This window comes from Ceratotherium simum, chromosome X, assembly GCF_057802395.1.
Source record: "Ceratotherium simum simum isolate JZ-2026a chromosome X, ASM5780239v1, whole genome shotgun sequence".
NCBI classification, from domain to species: Eukaryota; Metazoa; Chordata; class Mammalia; order Perissodactyla; family Rhinocerotidae; genus Ceratotherium; species Ceratotherium simum.
Window position 1 is genome coordinate 12,728,855 of NC_141940.1, and position 12,023 is coordinate 12,740,877.

Sequence of the window (12,023 nt, forward strand, 5' to 3'; positions counted from 1 at the left end):
GTAGGCATTTGGGGGCGCGGGGCGAGTTTGTGCATTGTAGAGTAAGCATGTTTGTTATGCAATGCTGAGTACTGTGAAGCTTCTCTGTACATATTCCAGTACCTCTAGGTGTCCTGGGAGATATAATATGTATTACGGAGTGTTCTCTGTCTTCATGAGCCAAGCCTTAGTTTATGGGGAAAAGCCTTACACTGTGGGTTTAGTCTGTGTGTTATAATGCAATTCCATGCATTGTAGAGGGTATGTCTGTACGTGCTAAGCTGTTTTGGAGCAAGTCTATGTACTATAGAGCATGTCTAGGTGTCTTTGGAGGAGTCTATGTATTGTGGTGAGTCTGCATCATGGCACACCCCTGAATTGTTGGGTGAGTCTGTGCGTCTTAGTATCATAGTACAAGTGTTGCAAATTTAGGACCATGAATTTAGGAGCACGTTTGTGAATAATAGATATATCCACACACTATGGGACAAAAATCTGTGTGTGGTAGGGTGTGTTTGTGTGATATAGGGCATATCGCTGAGTTGTAGGGTGTGTCTGTGTGTGTGTTGTGTTGTGGGTCTGTGCCTTGTGGGGTGAAGCTGGCTGTTATGCATCCAGTGTGGATATTGTGGGGTGAATCTGTGTATTACAGAGCAAGCCTGTGGATTGTAGAGCAAATTTCTTCACTGTGATGGGGTTCTGTGTGTGGTGAGCGGCATCTGGTTTAGGGCTCTGTCTGTGCTCTGTAGGGTGTCTGGGTGTTGTGGTGGGACGTCTGTGTGCTGTAGAGTGTTTCTAGATGTTCTGGGGCTAGTCTATGTATCATGTAGTGAATCTTTGTGCTGTCAGATGATTCTAGGTATTTAGTAGTAATGGTGGTGGTGGTGGGGGTGATAGTATTATAAATTAACAATTGTAATAGTTTGTATGTGCCAGGCACTGTACATATCTTAATTCATTTAACATATCTTAATTCATTTAATGCTCACAACAATCTTTTTGAGTAGGTACTATTGTTATCTTTGTTTTACAGATGAGCAAACTAAAGAACAGAAAAATATACTTACCCAAGGTGATACAATTAGAAAGGGGTGGAACCTGGATTCAAACCCAGGTAGCCTGGGTCAGGAGGCCTTGCTCTTAGCCACTACACAAGCTGTCTCTCTGGTGTAGGCCAGAGTTGTATCAGTAGTATGGTAAAGCATGTCTGTAAACTATGATGGAAAACTGCGTTGCAGGAGTAGTATGTGTATTGTGTGTCTACACACTGGGGAATGTTTATGTGCATTGTAGGTTTTCCGCTTTAGACTAAGTCTGTGTTGTGATGCAAATCTATGCATTGTGGAAGAAATCTATGTATTTACAGGCATGCCTGTGAATTGTAAGTTTTGCGGGTGTGATTATGTTGTGGGGCAAGTCTATGCTCCAAAGGCCTTGCCTGTACATTTAAGGGGAGCCTCAGCATTCAGTGGTGTTTGTGTGTGTTGTGGAGCAACTATGTATATTGACGGAAGAATCTGTGTATTTTGGTGGAATTCTGTGCATGGTTGGGCATATCTTGTTTACGGGCAACAGCATGCGCAGTGAGACCAGTCTATGTGCTTTGAGGTAAATCCGGATGTTGTAGAGCAAATGGTTGCACATGTTTTGGGGCATTTGTTTGCACCGTGTAATCACCATAGGACTGTGGTTTTTATGAAGTGAATCAGTAAGGCAAGCATGTGTTGTGACACAATTCTGTGCATTGTGGGGGTAGAGTGTTGTGCTGCGGGATATGTTTGTATGTTGTGGGCTGCATCTATGTCGTGAGATGAGTGAGGGCATTGTGGATCATGGCTGCGACTGTGCCCTGAGGCACTCTGGAGAAAGATTGGGTACTGCTACAACATGAGTGTGTCTATTGTGGAACAAGTCTGTCCATCATAGGGCCAATTTGCATGCTGTGATGCAGTGCTGTGAATTGTGAGGTGTGTCTATTTATCGCGGAGTGTGTCTGAGGAACTTGGGGTGTGTTTTGTTGATATAAGTCTACAGTGCACATTGTGTGGTAATTCAGTATGTTTGGTGGAGGTCTGCACGTTGTAGGGTAAGTGAGTGCACCATGGGGCAAGTATTTGCATTGTGTGGTAACTGTGTTTGCTTTGAAGTGAATTGGTGCACTGCAGGAAAAGTTTGTGTGTCGTGGCACAAAGCTGGGCATCATGGGAGGATATCTGTGCTGTAAGATGTACTGTTGCATCTCTGTATTATGGGGTGAGCTTGTCTGAGTGCTGTGGGGAGAGTCTGTGTGCTATGGGTTTAGTCTGTGCCACGAGGTGAGTCTTCAAGTTGTGGGGCAGATCTATGTTCTTAGGGGCATGTCTTTGTGCTGTGGCCAAGTCTGTGTGTCTTGGGGAGAGGCTGTGGGTCCTGGGGCCAGTTTGCTGGAAGTGGGGAGGGGCTATGTGCCATGAGGATGGCCTGTGCCCTGTGGAGACAGTTTGTATTTGTGGGGTGAGTCTGTGTGCTGAAAGGAGATTCTCTATGCTGTGTGGCATGTTGGTTTGTGAGACATACTATGTCCTATGGGGAAAATCTGTGGGTTGTGGGGAGACTTTCTGTGCTATGGGTTTAGTCTGTTACGGGGAGTGAGTCTACAGATCTGGGCAGTTTCTGTATATTGTGGGACAAGTCTGTCTCCTTTTGGGATGGTCTGTGTCCCATGGTGCTTGTCCGTGTGCCATGGGGCGAGTCTGTCTATTGTGGGAGAGTCTTTGTTTCATGGGGTGGGTCTTCAAGCTGTGCCGTGAACTGTGTTCTGGGAGGAAGTCTGTGTTCTATGGAGAGTCTGTGTGCTCTAGAGCGAGTCTGTGTGTCATGGGTAGAGTCTATGCTCTGTGGGGAGAATCTATGTACTGTGGAGTGAGGCTGTATGCTCTGAGGAGGATCTGTGGGCTCTAGGGAGTATCTTTGTGCCATGAGATTAGTCTTCGAGTTTGGTGGGAGTGTGTGCTGAGTCCGTGTGCTCTGGTGAGGGTCAATGTGATGTGAAGGGACTCTGTGTCCTGGGGAGAATTTCAGCTATGGGTTTAGTCAGTGTGGCATTGGGAGAATCTGGGTGCTGTGAGGAGTCTGTGTGCCATGGGCAGAGTCCATGTTCTGTGGTGAGGGTTTGCATGCTGGGGGAGTATTTGTGTGCTGTAGGGCATGTCTGTGTCCTGTGGAGTGAGTCTTTTTGCCTTGAGAATACGCGTGCTCTTGGGAGAATCTGTGTTCTGTGGGGTGAGTCTGTGTGCTCTAGAGAGACTGTGTGTGCCAGGGGAAGGGTATGTGTGATATGGGGACAGTCTGTGATGTCGGGATTGTTTGTGTGTCACGGGTAGAGTGTTTACAGTAGGGAGAGTCTGTGTCATGTGGGGTAGGTCTGTGTCCCTTAGGTAAGACTTTTTGTGTTGGAGAGAACATGTGTGCCTTTGGGTGAGTCTGAGTGATATGAGGAATGTCTGTGTGCTATGGGACAAGTCTTTTTGCCGTGGTGCTTATCTGTGTGCAATGGCAAGAGTCTGTGTGCAGTAGGGGTAAATGTGTGTTTGTGTTATTTAACCAGTGGACATTAGAGGGTGAGTTTGTACATTGCAGCACAAGTCTGTTTCAGGGCAAGTCTCCTTTAATATCTACAAATAATAATAGCCAACACTTATACAACGGTTACTATGTACCAGACACTGTTCTAAAGGTGCTATTATTATCCCTATTTTACATATGAGGAAACTGAGGCACAGAGAGATTAAGTAATTGTACTATGGTTATGCAAATAGCAAGTGGTGGAGGCTTGAAACCAGGCAGTCTGTTTCCTGTGCCCACACTATTATGAATCCCTTGGGGCTCTGACGGCATCAGTGGCCTCAAACATTGAGAAGACTTCATGGTCACTGGCGAACATAAACAGAGCAGGTATTTTGGGAGGAAGAAAAAGGGAGTGTGTCTCAGAGCCTTCCAAGGATTAAAAAAAAACCAAAATGCAATGTTCTATGTACAATAACGATGGCAGTTTAGCCCAGCAAAGCTGACATCATGACTGCAGAATAACTCCTTCAGCGACTGGAGGCTCCAAGACCCCTCCCTTGCCTCCACAGATGCATTCTGCCACTGCAGAGGAGCAAATGCGCATGCCCTGGCGAGCTGCGGTTGCCAGGGAAACCAGTTTCCAGTCACAAACAAATCACAGCCGAATTCAGCAAGTCAAGAAATGACTGGGGCTGTGGCTGTGAGCCAAAGGAGCCCCTTGCAATAAGGGCGGGCAAGGCATCCTCCCACGCACACCTCTTTTTTTTTCTTCCAGAATCAGTAAAGGCTAGAGGCCAGAGTCAGAAGTCGATAGAGAAAGAAGGCTGTGTTGGGGGGGTGGGGAGTTGTCAACAGTGGGTGGCAGATGATTTTAATAGTCAAATATTTCTGTGAGCAACATTTAACCCATCTCCCACTAAAAGATTCCATGTTTTACGCTTGAGCCTTCCATCGGCAGTGAAAAGAGGTGAACCATTGGGGTGTGTCCCTATGTACAAGAGATCGTGGCAGTGGTGGCATGGATTGGGACTCACCCTACCTCCTTTAAATCCCTAGATCAGACTACTGCCAGCAACAGGCTGGCAAACAGTATTTATTTCTGCTCCTCATACATTTCTTACATTTCCCTCTTACACCATTCTAGAAAATTCCAGGAACTGAGTCCAGACAGCTTTAATTCTCCGAGCACCTGAGGAATAGAAAAAGAGGTTGAAGGAGTAAGGAGTAACACTAACCCTGGGGGTAAGTTTTGAACACACAATTAGGATGTCAGGTGTGTCCAAGAGGAATAGCACATCTGGAAGAGTGGTTTTATATATTCAGATTCCTCAATTTTAATTTGTAAAAAGCATCTGATAAAAATAAAATTTTTAAGTATTTAAAAATTTTAAATCCTGTTTGAAAACCACTGCCCTAAACTGCATGTGCCTATAATTCTTGAAAGGTATCAGCACAAACATGATGCTTTAGAATGCTCCCAGAAGCTGCAAGAAGGTACAAGTACTATTGTGGAATGTAACCATCTTGGGTAGAGAGAAAATGGCCGACCTGTGGAAAGCTACACCCTATCTAATGGGAGAGCAGTTGTTGCCATTTCAAATCAGTGGAAGAAGGTTGGATTATTCAATAAATGATGCTGAAACAATTGGTGACCTATTTGGAAAAAAAACAAAATTAGATCCTACTTCATACCATATACCAAAATGAATTTCAGATGAATTAGAGTTAATTGTAAAAAATGAAGCAAAGAAATGACTAAGAAAAAAAATACAGGTGAATATACTCATCAAAGGAAAGAAAGAAATCATGAAATCAAAAATTGATAGCTGTAGATACCTAAAAATATAAAGCTGCAACATGTAAAAAAAACCCATCATAAATAAAAAAAAACAAATAGGCAAACAACAACTGGAAAATAATGTTTTTACCATATATGATAGATAAATTAGGTGATACGCATGGAGTGGGAGTAGGAGGAGAAACCTTAAACTGGTTCATACCATTTGATCCAGGAATTCCACGTTTAAGAATTTATCCTAGGGGAAAAAAACAGAAAAGCACACAGAGATTTATATGGATAGATATTCCTTAAATCATAACAGCACAAATCGCACATATAAACATTCAGTAATTGAACATTTAGTGGGACACCTATATGATCGAAAATTAAGCATCCACAAAACATCAGATTCTTGTAGAATATTTAAAAATATGGGGAATTGCTCCCAATATATTGTTTAATGATTAAAGCAGGTTAAAAACTATATGTACATATAATCTTCATTTTGTATATAAATAGATATTTTTATGCATTTATTTGCATGTATTCAGAGAAGACAGACTGACAGTCATTATGTTAATAGTAATTACCTCTAGGTTATGGAACTATGGGTAATTTTATAGTCATCTTTAGATTTTTCCAAATTTTCTACAATGAATATGTGATATTTTTATAATAAAGGAGAAAGACAGCATTTTTAACAAGATGTTTTGGTAAGTGCTATAAAAGCGGTGGGAGCACAGAAAAGAAAGTCTAGGAATAAAGACGATAAAAAGCAAAGACTAAATGTGTCCACGTATACCAACAGAGGATCAAGCAAAACAAACTCCCTATGTACTACATAAAGATTATGGTATTATTTGCATGTTAGTAGGTAGAGAATTTCTTATACAAGATGGACTCCTAGAAAATTTCCTTCGCTACACCAGAGAATGGTCACATGTCCCTGGATGCGTCAGTCATTCTCTTTGCCGCAGTGCTCTGTTCAACCTCCCACTCCCTTTGCCTTCAACATGCTGTCCCCCTTTCCCCCTGCAAAACATGCCACCAGCAGACATTTTCAGCTTAGAAAAATGGCCCATCTTCTGGACTTTCTTTTAAGCTTTTCATTCTTATTTTTCCTCGCTGACTGCTGTTTTGTCATCTAAGTCAAAAATCTACCTCTCTATCTGTTTTCTCCTTTCTTGTTGAAAGTGTCAAAACAATCTGAATTTCAAAGAAATAAAAAACTACCACTTCACCTTTTTTTTCTTTTTTCTTGCAGAAACAGATCTACAAAAGCAATTTCCCGGTAAAAGGAGACTTGAAAGCTTACACATTTTCAGGCACATTTCAGAAACAAACATAAAAGCTTTGTTGATAGGAATCTGTTACGCTTCTCACGTCCCCTTTCAAAGAAAGAAGCACTGAGACTATTCTGTCTTTACTGTACAAATTGATGTCCACAAATACAAATGAATATTTTCAAAATAAAGGCATAGTCACAATATTCATTATTTCTTTTTCATGATTTTTCATCCTAAAACCAAATTTTAATCTTTCCCATTCAACACACATTCATCTCTCACATGAAGCAATTAATTTGAACAGTATAGACTGCCGTCCTTCTCATTTTCTCTCCTGTACAGACATCCAGTCGCATGATTTTTTTAATTAAAAAAAAATGAGGCATATTATCCTTTTCTCCATTGCAAAATAACATTTTTCTCATGTTCTCTCCATACTGTGAAAGGAAATCAGATCTAAGAACATCTTGAATCGTAACTCATTTCATCACATGTGATGTAAACATCGTAAAGCTGAGATGCTGTTCTGAAAGCAATTTCTCATTTCAGTGACATCTTCATCAAGTCTTATTTTAGAAAATATCTTACCAGAATCACAAAGGGAAAGTTTCTATATTTCCTTCTAGCAACTCATTCACCATTTAAGAAACAAGCTTTAAACTATAAAAGCGACCATAGAATATTTAGAATTTAATCCATTTTCCCAATGCCACTGATTAGAATCAGAAATTCCTACACAGTTCTGTACTATTCCATTCCATCAGAACCTATCATTTGCTTGAAAAAGCATATTTTGGATATCTATTTTACAAAAGATTTCTCAGCTCCTTACCAGCTGCACGCACTCGGCCTCCTCACGCGTTCTGAGGCTGTCGCACTGAAGGGCTGGGGGAAAGCAGCAGCAGCCACTTGAAAATGAGCTGTGCTTTGAAGAGGGGATTAGCTGTATGAAAAGCAATGAAATGCCTTGGGACTAGCCTCAAAATTCCTCCAAAAACATGAAATCATATTAAACATTACATGCTAAAATGTACATGCTCGTCAAAGGAGAAATTTTAATAGCTAAACCTCTGATCTAAAACACATTTAAATTGCCTTGATTTCCAGTGGAACCCCTACAATGCCATGGGCTTTTGGCTCTCCCATCTCCTAGCAACAGTCTCATTAATATTTTCTTCTGCAGTGGTCCTACTAGGCATCGGAGAACACTGACAAGGTCTAGTCTCTGGTAGTGAGCATTATCATTTTGTTGTTCAAGATGCGTTTTCCCCAGGTAAGAACTAAGGAGAGTCAGACATTCAATAACAAGTTCTCCAGAGGAAGATTTCAGATGCAAACGACATTCCATTCAAATGACAGAGATTGTTCTTGTCCCCTCCTTTGGTACAATGCTATCACTAGACCCCTGACCTAAAGATGGCCCTCAGCAAAAGAGGCCTAACCCTTTCTCCAATCCCCAAATTACAGATAGCCCCACAACTAGAAATCCAGGCCCTAAACCAGTGTTGTTATCCACTGTGCTCAGAGAAAAAAAATAACGCACAGAATTCATCTGAACCCTTAGCCCTGTAACCATGACCCCCACCCATCAGCATGGTTACTAGAGGCATATGTCATAAAAACAATGGATGAAATATAACCAGATCAAAAACAACCCATTTATATATAATTATTAACATGGAAAATATTGACTACATGTTAAGAAAATAAGAGCAGGTTACTATACAGTATGTATAACACATTCACTTTTATATCTTATATGGATAGGAACAAATGTACATAAGGAAATCTGGAAGGATAGACACCAAACTGTCAACAGTGATTATGTCTGGGTTTTCTATGGATGGTGGAATTTGAGGGGAGTTTAAATCATTTTTCTTTTTGATTATCTATTTAATAACTTTTCTGCAAAATATATCCCTTAAGTTATTAAAAGAAAACCATGCACAACAACGTGAATGTGCTTCATGCCACTGAACTGTACACCTAAAATAGTTAAAATGATAAATTTTATATTATGTATATTTTCCTATAATAAAAAAGAGAGAGAGAACTATTCATTCACCCCACAGACATGTATTGCATCTCATCACATTCAAAATACTGTGCTGGGGCAGGGATTATAAAAATGAATAAAACACAGTCCATTCCCCTTCTAAAAGTTCATAATCTAACAAACTACCCCCCAAACTTCTATATGGGTTTTTATTATACATGACATGTAGAATTGCTGCATTTAGAAACAGAGGTACTTTGCTAACATACTTTTTTTTTATTTCATCAATTTTGGGTAACATTTACAATTAGGTTTGGTACATTGTCTGCCTAAAAACATTAGACTCCCAGTGGGTGGAGGAAGTAAAGAAATACATATATGTGCATTTGTATATTTGTATAGAATTGTCACATTTTAAAAAGGAGGGATAGGGAGGGGGCCGGCCTGGTAGTGTAGTAGTTAAGTTTACGCGCTCCGCTTCAGCAGCCCGGGGTTCTCAGGTTCGGATCCCGGGCGTGGACCTACGCACCGCTTACCAAGCCATGCTGTGGCAGGCGTCCCACATGTAAGGTAGAGGAGGATGGGCACGGATGTTAGCCCAGGGCCAATCTTCCTCAGCAAAAAGAGGAGGATTGGCTAAATCATCCCACTTGGGCTGATGGGCAGCTCTCAATGCGACGTCACTGGGCATGGAGTTGGGAAGAGATGCCTGAAAGCTCACTGTTACAGATGCTATGTATCGTGCAGACACAAATAACCTCAAAGCATAGATAGTAATAAAAATAATTAGGACTTGAGAGAAAAAAAAAGGGGGAGGATTGGCAACAGACGTTAGCTCAGGGCTAATCTTCCTTACCAAAAAAAATAAAGGAGGGACAGGAAAACTGTACTAGATTAAAGAAATATGGCCAAAAAGAAAAGAGATATGACAACCAAATGCAATCTATGATCTTTGATTGGATCCTGGATAGAAAATAAAACAGCTAATAAAAGACATTTTGGGAACAAGTAGGACATTTGAATATAGAGTAGATATTAGACAATATTAGATCAATGTAGTAGTTGTTTGGTATAATAATGTAGGAAGATGGACTTGTTCTCATGAGACATATATTGAAGTATGGAGAGGTGAAGTGCCATAATGTTTACAAATTACTCTGAAATGCTTTATAAAAAATCATAGAGAGAGATATATAAAGCAAAAGTAGCAACATGTTAAAAATTGGTAAATCTAGGTTAAGTATACACAGGGGTTTATTGTGTTATTCTTTGATCTAAAATCCAGAAAATAAAGAAGAAAATACTGTAATGAAAATAATTATTGCACAATAATTATATTTAAAGTTAAAATTCATATACATTTTGGAATTAATGACAATTAGGTTGGTGATCCATCAGTTAGAGAAAGAGCTTACCATCCTGACCAATTGGATGATGACTACTCTGTATTTGTCATGCGCCATCTATTGGTAAAATCCTGATTTACCATGACTGAAGGATTTCTAAAGAACACAATTTGACAGTTGATCCATTAAAAATTACTATAATTTTATTGTAATAAATAAATAAAAATAAAACTATTTTTATTACTGTGTATCAATATGGTTAAAAGGTTCCCTTAATTTTCAGTATTTGTTCTTGGTTATAGGGGAAAGCCTCTGCTCTACTGTCCTAACAACCTGGCACATCTCCACAAAGGCCCCATAGGCAAGGCTCAACTGCAAGCTGACTTAAGTCTTGGTGAAATGTCCTCTGATCCTCCCTAGAACATGGCAAGACAAGCAAGACTGTTTCTTACCACATCTCTATCTTGTGGAGGGCTGCCAGGAGGCAATTTCTCATCCACCTCCCTCATTCTGGTGAGGCATGGGACTTTACATCTTGCTTCGTCCCTTAGGGTAAAACTTCAGGCTATGAAACCAACTAGATGTAATATGGAAACAGCTCCTCCATGATAGAGTGACTCACTGTTCATGCCATCTGTCATCTTGTCCTTCTGGTTCACTGTCATCTTATGGGACTAAGGATGTGGGGAGCTGACACTTTGCTGATCTTCCGATCTTGCTTTTGCTGGCCTCGTAATAGACTGTCTGCATCTATTTGGCTCACTGACTCCTTACTGACTGATTATATGGCAGAGTAGCAAGCCAAACCTAGCAGCTCCTGTGGCTTAAAGACTTTGTCATTGCTTGGCAAAAAGTATCTACAAATATGTGTGTGTGTGTGTACATAAAGAAAGTACACAACCTTCATAAGTTCTGGTTAATTGAAAGCTTTCTTTTTGAAATTGGAAACAAGATGAGTGATGTTCGTCTTTACAACATCTATTCAACATTGTGCTAGGGTGAGGGTGGGGTAGAAGGTAGTGCCCAGTATAGTAAAATTACACAAAGAGGTAAAAGGAATGAAAAATAGATATGAAGAGATTAACACAGGCACCCAAGTAATCACTTAGTCATAAATAAAGGAGTAACAAATCATGAAGAGAAAAATATATGGCTTCATTGTGAGTTCAACACATTGCTTCAGGCCTATTAAGTAGAGCTGGTCCTCAGCAACCACCCCTCCTCCCTCCCAGGCATCCCAGGGCAGTGGCTCTTGATTTGACCTGCCTGCTTGGTCACATAATGGAAACTTCCAGTCGTACTCAGGAGCCAACATAAAGGGGCTCCTAATGAGCATCAGAAAGAATAATGCCTGCAATGACTGCAATGCATCAGATATAAAAAAATAATAATTAATTCCCCCAACAAATCATTGGTCACCATTGGTAGTTACTAGGGTAACAACTCCTTAATCTGAAAATTGGTAAGTAAAGGGAAATATCCAAGCATTTCTCTTAACTCTCCTGTGCAAGCTGTATTTCAGCATAATCAAGTAGTTAATAAGGGGATGCTCTTTTTTTTTAGAAAATTTCCAGCTAATAAATGCAGAAGAAATGAGAGAATTAGAAAAAAAAACACCATTTTGCAACCCTCAATAAAACAATGGAACTAGGCAACAATCTTCAATAGCTGCCAAAACAATTTAATGAATGATTGATGTGGAACTTCTTTTTAAACAACAAAAATAACTTTTCAGGCCCAACTTCCCCAATATCTTTTATAATGCTAGTATAATTGTGATATCAACTCTGGGAAAGAATAGCAGGAGAAGGGAAAATTATAGTTCTATCTTGTGTTCTAGAGTGTTACCATTTCCAAATAAGATATCAATATTTTCATTGGAGAATTTTGGAAAGAATATTTATACCAAAGGAGTGACTATCTTCTAGGCCTGACCTAAACTATTCCCTGATCAAAATGCAATCCAATTTAAATAAAATATTTGAAATAAAATAAACTGTTTAGGAAGGATCCTCAAAGAGAGTGATCTGGGACTGTGGACTGTTAAGGCAGGTCATCAATGGTACTGTTTGTGTGAGATCCCTGGGACT

General features: G+C 40.1%; 1 protein-coding gene across 3 annotated transcripts in view; it reads right to left on the reverse strand.

The window, feature by feature from the left end:
- LOC147911744 (uncharacterized) overlaps nt 1-12,023 on the reverse strand; it is a 261,214-nt gene that overhangs the window by 56,406 nt on the left and 192,785 nt on the right. Inside the window, exons 2-3 of one of the 3 annotated variants that reach the window (XR_015550491.1) lie at nt 7,424-7,534; nt 5,526-5,561 (exon numbers count right to left, since the gene is read on the reverse strand). The exons of 1 other annotated variant lie outside the window; for it this stretch is intronic. The gene's annotated coding sequence lies outside the window, so the exon portion shown is untranslated. The remainder of the gene's footprint in view (nt 1-5,525; nt 5,562-7,423; nt 7,535-12,023) is intronic. One more of the 3 variants, XR_015550492.1, reaches the window with a different exon arrangement.